A 9,854-nucleotide genomic window follows, 5' to 3' on the forward strand; every position below is an offset into this window, starting at 1 on the left:
CCACCCAAGTATCGGCTCCCTGACTTCTCCAAGTTCAGCGGATCAGATGGTTCCAGCTCCATCGAGCATGTGAGCCGATATTTGGCACAACTAGGAACGGCCTCAGCGTCGGATCCACTACGCGTGAGGTTCTTCGCGCAGTCCCTCACGGGATCGGCTTTCGGGTGGTACACTTCGTTGCCACCAGACTCGATCCGGACTTGGAAGCAGTTGGAAGAGCAGTTCCACATGCAGTTTCACTCAGAAGCTTCCGAGTCTGGCCTTGCCGATCTAGCGCAGATACGTCAGAAGCGTGGAGAAACTGTGGCAGAATACATCCAGCGCTTCAGAAATCTAAGGAACCGATGTTATTCGGCTCGTGTGACTGAAAAAGAAGCAGTCGAATTGGCAGTGGTGGGCCTTGCCTCACAAATCAAGGACATGGCCTCCCAAGCAGACTATCCTTCGCTGGCGCACATGGTTCAGAAACTGTCAGCATATGAACAGCGCCACCCGGACCTATACCAGGATAAATTCAAGCATGCAGTAGTCCTGGTCGAGGCCAAGGAAGACGAAGTTGCTGCGGGAGATCAAGAGGTAGCAGTGGCTGAATGGACTCGGGGGGCAACCCCCGTGTCCTTCAAATGGGTTAAGCCACCAGGTCCGCCCAGGGGGTTTGATTTTGACGTGACCAAAACTGAGCAAATCTTCGACCTCCTGCTCAAGGAGAAGCAGTTGAAGATACCCGAAGGTCTCAAACTCCCCACGGTTCAGGAGCTGAATGGAAAGCCATACTGCAAATGGCATAATTCGCTCTCCCATGCCACCAACGACTGCAGGGTGTGGCGTCAGCAGATCCAAATGGCGATAGAACAAGGACGTCTGATTTTCAACCAGTACGCCATGAAGGTCGATACCCACCCCTTCCCCGCCGTTAACATGGTGGAGTGCACTTACCCTGAAGGTTGCCAGCCGGGATCCTCGTTCAGCATCAACATGGTAGAACCTGGACACCACTCTGGCAAGGATGGAGACGAGGGCAGCTGCTCTCGTAGCAAGGACACAGAGGAGGCCGCTCCACGCGATCGGCTCCGTCATGATGGCAAGCGCTACGTCACAGAGGGAGAAGTGAAGAACATAAGATATCAGCGAACCCTCTCTGATCACCTCCTCAACAAGTATGTGAGTCAGTATGACCAACGCCGACGATCCAGCGATGATGATGAAAGAGATCGTCTGGCTAGAGAAGCCAGAAGACATTGTCGGCATGATCGCGAGGAGGAGGAGTGCGAGCGCCGTGCCAAGGAAAAGACAAGGGAGCAAGGCGACGAAGATAGGCATTGGGATTGCCCCTTCTTCAGACACTGCTGGGATTCAGGAATGAGCCGATTGCCCACAATCGGCAATTGCCCAGAATGCAACCAGAAGAAGAAGGAGGCAGCCAACGTGTCCGTGTTCAAACGTCTAGGGCCTCTCCCAACACAAAGCAAACGCTCTGAGTCCCCTCGGTTGGAAGATCTCGAGGATTCGGAAGACGAGGGAGAAGAAGAAGAAGACAGGTACCACCGTCCAAGGTGGTGCCCTGGTGGACTCAGCCGTTCCCAAAAGCGTAGGGTTCAGCGATTGCGTGGCTTGGAGGAAGCCGAAAGGTTATACCTGCACACGCTAAGAAAGGCGCGACCTGATCTGGCCGCGAAAATTCAGCGAACCCTGGATAAAGAGGGTCGACCACGGAAAATGGAGTGGCGCCCCAAGCAAAGGAAAGCCGATGATGAGACATCGGCTGGCACAAACATGGTGCTCGTCCTTCCGATGGAGCTTAGTGCTCCAGGATTAAACGATGCACTCAAGGTGGACGACAACAAGCACATCGACATGACGAAGGATGAGGTTGGGCTGGTTTTATCCACCGGCCTGACCGTGTAGCAAGAACAAACCGATGAGCAAACGTGGCGAGGCCGATCCTTGGGATCGGCCCCCAAAGATCTATGAAGGAACATTACAAAACCTTCATTGAAGCGCTTCGATCAATGTGGAGGCCGATTCCAGCAATCGGCAAAAATTATCCTCACCACATGTTCTGCTTGTGCTCAACATCAATGTACTTGGCAGCGGTTTTACGTCGGCTGAGGAGTTAAGAAGAATCAACTTTGGTCATACCGGAGCCGACGTGCAAATGCAATGCCTTGGTTGAACTACAGAGCCGATATCTGCAGTTACCTGACAGATTCGACTCGGGGGGCACCTAAACCAGATGAACATGTGAACATGTGCAGATAAACACATAAGCAGTGAAATATTGGGGGCCGATTAGAAAAATCGGCCAGTAAAAAAAAAATTCAGCATCATGATATACAGCCGATGCAAGGGCATCGACTTTAGAACTAAGGAACAAAGCCGATGCACAGTCATCGACTCTAGTACAGTTACACAAGACCAAGACCTACCGGCTACGTGCTCAAGGCTCACTTTTTCGCCAAGGCTGCAATGAGCCTCGGCTGCAATAAGCTGTTGGTGTTTCGTCTACAACATCGGCGTTCAGTGGAAGAAAGCTGATCAACGAGGGCAAGTTTGGTTGACTCTTCATGGTGGCGATCTCGGATTACCAGATTACCTAAGGTCAAAGCCTTTTTGTTCGGCCTTTGCATCCTCGCCAGTATTCTCACCTTGATTAAGGCTCGGGGGGCAACTAACTTGGTAGATGCTTTGTTTTTGGAGCCGATTGGAGTTGCATCGGCTGACCCTGCACCGTGATCTTCTCCGAAAGCAGTGAGGTGTTGCAGAAGAAGACTGCTAAAGCTACGGAGAGGAGTTGGAAAAGGAGGCCATCAGCTTTTACCGGTTTTGGACCGTCCTGTTGCTGCAAGAAAAGGAAAGAGACTGGATTCTCAAAATAGCCGATGAATAGTCATCGGCTATAGGGTTGCGAAATATCACGGTCAGGTATCAAATCACAGTTTGAATTTGAGAAGTGCTTGACTGACGGTCTGATCGATATCTGAGTCTGGCTTCATGGGCATCCAAGGAAGAAAAAATCCGATACGTTGCTATCGGTCTTGGTGTGGCAAGCGGAAGGATTGGAATTGGATTAATTGAAAGATGAATTGGAAGAACAATTTTCATTAATTCAAAGGGGCGGCTTTACAGGAAAGAGCCGATGGCTCTCAAAAGAGGGATCTGGTGCCTAGTGCACTGCTACTACTAGTCCTACTCTACTAGTTGTCGCTGTCCTCATCGTCGCCGTCGTTGATGTCGTCGGCGCTGCTCCCGGGAAGTTCCTCGTCGCTACTGCCCCAGCCCTCGGCCGGAGCTTCGTCTTCCTCGTCATCATTATCATCCTCGCTGTCCGCCCAAGAGCGGAAGCGCTTTGTTGGCGGGTACCCGATGGAGGAGGAGGATTCATCCTCCTCCTCCTCCTCCTCGTCATCATCATCGTCTTCGCTGTCCGCCCAAGCGCGGAATCGCTTTGCCGGCAGAAGCTTAGCGGGGGAGGAGGGGCTGCACTCCTCCTTCTCCTCTTCTTCCTCTTCTTCTTCCCCCTTCCGGTGGGAAGAGGTGGGGTTCACCCAGGGATGGAGGTCGTCTTCGCTTTCGCTTATCAGCTCCCCTTCGATGAGGAACTTGAGGTCGTCTTCCCCATCGGTCAGAGGCAGGTCGCCGTCTGGTCCGTGATCGGAGTTCCACTCTGGCTCGCTCGAGGAGAAGGATTGGAGAGAGAGGCCAGAGGAGACGGAGGAAGAGGAAGACATTGCTACAGGGGAAGAGGGTTTTTTGATGCCGATAGCTAGAACAGAGGAAGGGGATGAAGAGGGCTAATCGATCGGCATGGTTAAATAAAGAGGAGCCTAGAAGAGATTTAATGCCATTGCAGTTTCCGAGGAGATAGAGCCAAAATTGTCAAATCACACAGAGAAGGTGAGGAGGCAAGTCATCATGGTGAAGAATACTGCGATGGTTCTGCTCTGCTACGACATGACCCTTCGAAGGAAAAACAGAGTGGTTTTGAAATTATCATTACCAAAACCAGGGGGGCATGTGTTATCACCGGATTTTGGCCAAATCAGGAGGTGGGCCGTAAGGGAGATGGGCTTGGAAGATTATATGTGGAAGATCTCTGAAGCGGCCTTGCACGAAGAGTTTGGGCTAGATTGCCCGTGTATCTGTATTATAGTAGATCGCATCTTAGATTAAAAGTTAGAGTTTGTCTTGTGCACGGTGGGGATTATTCCCACGTTAGAAAGTCCCTTGGACTATAAATATGTATCTAGGGTTTATGAAATAAACAACAACCAACGTTCAACCACAAATCAATCCTGGCGCATCGCCAACTCCTTCGTCTCGAGGGTTTCTACCGGTAAGCATCATGCTGCCTAGATCGATCTAGGCAGCACAAGCTTTATGTTGTTCACGCGTTGCTCGTACTGAAGCCTATTTGATGGCGAGCAACGTAGTTATCTTAGATATGTTAGGGTTAGCATTGTTCTTCGTATCATATGCTATCGTAGTGCAACCCTTGCATATCTAGCCGCCCTCACACCTATCTTAGGTGTGGGGGCGGCACCCCGCTTGATCATTATTTAGTAGATCCGATCCGTTACGGTTGCTCCTTGTTCTTCAAGGATTAGTTTAATATCTGCAATAGTTAGGCCTTACAAAGGGTTGGAGGATCCAGCGGCACGTAGGGTGTCGTTTGCTAGTCCTAGACAGGATGTTCCGGGGATCAACCTCGTGTTGGTTTTTAGGCCTTGTCTAGGATCGGCTTACGATCACCGTGCGTGGCCGCGAGGCCCAATCATGAGTAGGATGATCCGATTATGCGGTGAAAACCCTAAATCGTCATAGATCGTATTAGCTTTATCTTGATCAAGCAGGACCACCATATATTTGTGCACCTCGTACGAATCATGGGTGGATCGGCTCCTTGAGCCGATTCACAGGATAACCTGAGAGCCGATCGAGGCTCGTATTTAATGTTTACGTGTATACCATGCAGGAAACTAAGCGAGGCATCTTCATCACCTTCCTGACCAGGTATAGGTCAGGTGGCACGCCCTTGCATCAGCATCGGACGTGTGTACCAGAGGCTTTGCGGGCCGTCGCTCGGAGGGACCAGGGCCAGCCGCAGCCCTAAGTTGTTCCCGGCTCTACTGTGTTGCCCGTCGCTGCCCGCCGGTGGGTTTTGACCGCAACAATTTCACAAAGTTCAACAAAATTATTAAGATGGGCAGCAGCATCATCAGAACTAACACCAGAAAATTGCTCTCTCATGACAAGATTTAGTAAAGCAGGTTTAATTTCAAAGAATTCTGCTGCAGTAGCAGGTGGAGCAATAGGTGTGCATAAGAAATGATTATTATTTGTGCTAGTGAAGTCACACAACTTAGTGTTTTCAGGAGTATTCATTTTAACAGTAGGAAATAAAGCAAACTAAACAAAGTAAATGCAAGTAACTAATTTTTTTGTGTTTTTAATATGGAGAACGCAAACAAGATAATAAATAAAGTAAAGCTAGCAACTAATTTTTTTGTGTTTTGTTTTAGTGCAGCAAACAAAGTAGTAAATAAAATAAAGCAAGACAAAAACAAAGTAAAGAGATTGGAAGTGGAGGCTCCCCTTGCAGCGTGTCTTGATCTCCCCGGCAACGGCGCCAGAAATTTAGCTTGATACGCGTAAAGCACACGTCCGTTGGGAACCCCAAGTGGAAGGTATGATGCGTATAGAAGCAAGTTTCCCTCAGTAAGAAACCAAGGTTTATCGAACCAGTAGGAGTCAAGGATCACGTGAAGGTCGTTGGTGACGGAGTGTAGTGCGGCGCAACACCAGGGATTCTGGCGCCAACGTGGAACCTGCACAACACAATCAAAGTACTTTGCCCCAACGTAACAGTGAGGTTGTCAATCTCACCGGCTTGCTGTAAACAAAGGATTAGATGTATAGTGTGGATGATGATGTTTGTTTGCGAAGAACAGTAAAGAACAATTGCAATAGATTGTATTTCAGATGTAAAGAATGGACCGGGGTCCACAGTTCACTAGTGGTGTCTCTCCCATAAGATAAATAGCATGTTGGGTGAACAAATTACAGTTGGGCAATTGACAAATAAAGAAGGCATAACAATGCACATACATATATCATGATGAGTACTATGAGATTTAATCAGGGCATTACGATAAAGTACATAGACCGCTATCCAGCATGCATCTATGCCTAAATAGTCCACTTTCAGGTTATCATCCGAACCCCTTCCGGTATTAAGTTGCAAGCAACAGACAATTGCATTAAGTATGGTGCGTAATGTAATCAACACAAATATCCTTAGACAAAGCATCGATGTTTTATCCCTAGTGGCAACAGCACATCCACAACCTTAGAACTTTCTGTCATCGTCCTGCATTCAATGGAGGCATGAACCCACTATCGAGCATAAATACTCCCTCTTGGAGTTACAAGTATCAACTTGGCCAGAGCCTCTACTAGCAACGGAGAGCATGCAAGAACATAAACAACATATATGATAGATTGATAATCAACTTGACATAGTATTCAATATTCATCGGATCCCAACAAACACAAAATGTAGCATTACAAATAGATGATCTTGATCATGATAGGCAGCTCACAAGATCTAACATGATAGCACAATGAGGAGAAGACAACCATCTAGCTACTGCTATGGACCCATAGTCCAGGGGTGAACTACTCACACATCGATCCGGAGGCGATCATGGCGATGAAGAGCCCTCCGGGAGATGATTCCCCTCTCCGGCAGGGTTCCGGAGGCGATCTCCTGAATCCCCCGAGATGGGATTGGCGGCGGCGGCGTCTCTGGAAGGTTTTCCGTATCGTGGCTCTCGGTACAGAGGGTTTCGCGACGAAGGCTTTAAGTAGGCGGAAGGGCGGAGTCGGAGGAGTCACGGGGGCCCCACATGATAGGGCCGCGCGGGCCCCCCTTAGGCCGCGCCGCCCTAGTGTGGCGGCTCCCCGTGGCCCCACTTCGTTTCTCCCTCGGTCTTCTGGAAGCTTCGTGGAAAAATAAGCCCCTGGGCGTTGATTTCGTCCAATTCCGAGAATATTTCCTTTGTAGGATTTCTGAAACCAAAAACAGCAGAAAACAACAACTGGCTCTTCGGCATCTCGTCAATAGGTTAGTGCCGGAAAATGCATAATAATGACATATAATGTGTATAAAACATGTGAGTATCATCATAAAAGTAGCATGGAACATAAGAAATTATAGATACGTTTGAGACGTATCACCCCTCTTTTTGATTTTATCTTCTACCGAGCAGTTATCTTTTTGAATATTTTTCCACTACCATTTTCTCACTCATTGTTTGTTAGTTTGTCAATTCATCGGGGAAATGAAAAATTGAGTAGTACACTTGTTCTGTAGGGAGGTTAATTTTCAGAACTGGATGGAACAATTTCGCTGTTTCCAATGAACTCGAAGCAGGTCTGGATGTGATGATGATGTTCTATATGACTTTTTCTTGCCATGTCAAGGTATCATTCCATGTGCTTTATGCTCAGGTACTCGGAGAAGTCCAAAATGGTGCAACAATGTATTTTAGTTACCATCTATTGTTTTTTATCAGGGGATGAGTTTGCAAGCTAGTTTACAATAATCATTTATTCTCTAGTTTTCCCATCTTTATAAATAACCCATTTATTTATAATTCCTATTATTTCCCTATAGTGGTTTGCAAACTTTGATGTGACTAGCAATGCATGATATTGGTCCTGAAGCACTATCCTTTTCTTTCTGTTCTTCTTGAAGTGATTATTGTTGTAAGGTTTCTTTTCCCTTTTTGGTTCTAGATGGATTGAATGGTCATCCCCAGGTATATATGACCCCCTATACTGCAGCCCTCAATGTAATTTGACTCCCTTCATGGTACAGGTTACCTCAATGTAATTTGACTCCCTTCATTTTATCACATCTTTCTACACTAGTTTGTATCTGCTAATACCCTGATCTGACTCCCTTCATGGTACAGGTTACCTCATTGGGACTGCAGAATTTCACCAATTCCATGTAGGTTATCTACCGGAACTTGTTACTCCTTTATCTCTAGTTCTACCATTCCAGGTCTAACTTCTCTATCTTTTCCCTTTTTTTCTGTCTATCCCACCCTAGGCGTAGCGCCAGCTTGGGATGGAGTTGGAGGGCATGCGGTGTTTGCTTGCTGAAGAGGATGGACTGGTCTTTTTTATTGGGCGTATTGTCTTAGTGTGTATTGGTCCTTTTTAGCTACAGGCTGTGTGGTTTCCCATTTTCATTTAGAATGGCAACTCAACATTGGACTGATAACGAGAGACACAAAGAGCTGTTAGAACTCAATGTTTTTGGGTTGGCAGAAATGTATCTGTTTTCTAATTTGAGAACAGACGGTTTTTCTAATTCATTTTTCTGTAGTTTTGAGTCATACAGCTGTCATCTTACTATTGGCTACGAAAATGTGTCTGTTCATGAATTTGTAAACAGATAGCTGTTCAATAGGCAGTCCCTAAATATTTAGGGCCAGAGAAATTACTAAAATAGGCAGAAAGTGGTTACACAGATTGAGATTACCATAATCCACACAAAGTCAGCGCAACTTAAGTGAATTTTTAAAGATGGTATAACTTTAGCCTAGTGAAAATTGTAACATGTGCTTTTTCACTAAGTGAACTAATTACACTTTTCCATAAAGTACAACATTTTGAAAAAAACAATTGCATTTTTTTGCCAATTGACATTTCCATTTCTAAAACTTCGTTAGTAAGGAAATCTCAGTTGATCAATACTATTCATTACCAAATAAATCATACATGAAAAACTGGAACGAAGATATTTCATTAAAGATAATTGATTGGCCAAATGTTGTCCATACATTTTTAGAAATGGTAGCCCTTGGGTTAACATTTGATCACTAATATAGAAAACCTTAGGTGCACATGCTAGACTGATCTAAGCCGTCCATGATCTTGATGTACAAAAATCCAAGAACCGAAGACAATTTATCCTTGGGTTATAGCAATGTTGCTTAATTGTAGTGTCAAGAGAGAAACTCGAGATCACAATAAAGAGCGAAACATGAGAACTACTGATCAACGCCGCCTTCAACGGTCAAGATATCACCGCAAGAAAGCAGAAACCTATCTAAAAGGAACCTATCTAGTAACATCATATATTATGGGATGAAGAGAGTATAAAAGAATTAAAAGTGCACTAAAAGAAATGTTGATCCATGATTATCCCTGCCTTAGGCCACTAGAGTATAGATGTAAAATGAGCGGTTATTATTTTAAACTGAATCCACACATGTATTCGGTTTTGACGATATGGTAAGTGATTTTAGTTATCTGCCGGATATGGATGCGGTCCATGCGGATACGGATACTATCGACTGAATACTCTTGCGGATATTGTAGAGGATATGGTACCAAAATAATCTGACGGATGCGGATTATCCGAAGATTAAATAAGATAATCTGATTGTATTACAAAGTAGTTAGATGTGACGAAGAAACTACAATTTCTACTATCGATGCATGCACTTATCGTATCACTAGTTCATAGCCCAGTGGTTGGGGTCGACCAGAGTTCAAATCCTGCCGGGAGCGAATTTCTGGAATTCTCACGCCGAGGTCCCGCTTCTACTATATCATTTAGTGTCTAGTTCCTCCTAGCATTAATTCATTTTTTTTATAAAGAAGAGGCCAGCCCTACGAATATAGTTACAAAAGTTAGCTAGCAAGCACGGGCACTTATATGCATCGAGCAACAGATAGTTTAAACGCTTGGTTAGAAGGCTAACGTTGTACATGCCCTAAGCCCGCCGGTATCTAGAGTTCATGCCCTCCACCTATCGGACTGCATGTTTCTCTCAAAG

General features: G+C 46.0%; 1 long non-coding RNA gene across 1 annotated transcript; it reads left to right on the plus strand.

Annotated features, from left to right (window-relative positions):
- Positions 1-7,377: 7,377 nt before the first annotated feature.
- Positions 7,378-8,423, plus strand: LOC127338300 (uncharacterized). The gene is made up of 3 exons (XR_011754058.1): positions 7,378-7,853; positions 7,977-8,014; positions 8,117-8,423. It is a non-coding gene; the product is annotated as an uncharacterized lncRNA (long non-coding RNA).
- The last annotated feature ends 1,431 nt before the right edge of the window (positions 8,424-9,854 follow it).

This window comes from Lolium perenne, chromosome 3 (assembly GCF_019359855.2).
Source record: "Lolium perenne isolate Kyuss_39 chromosome 3, Kyuss_2.0, whole genome shotgun sequence".
Classification (NCBI taxonomy): Eukaryota; Viridiplantae; Streptophyta; class Magnoliopsida; order Poales; family Poaceae; genus Lolium; species Lolium perenne.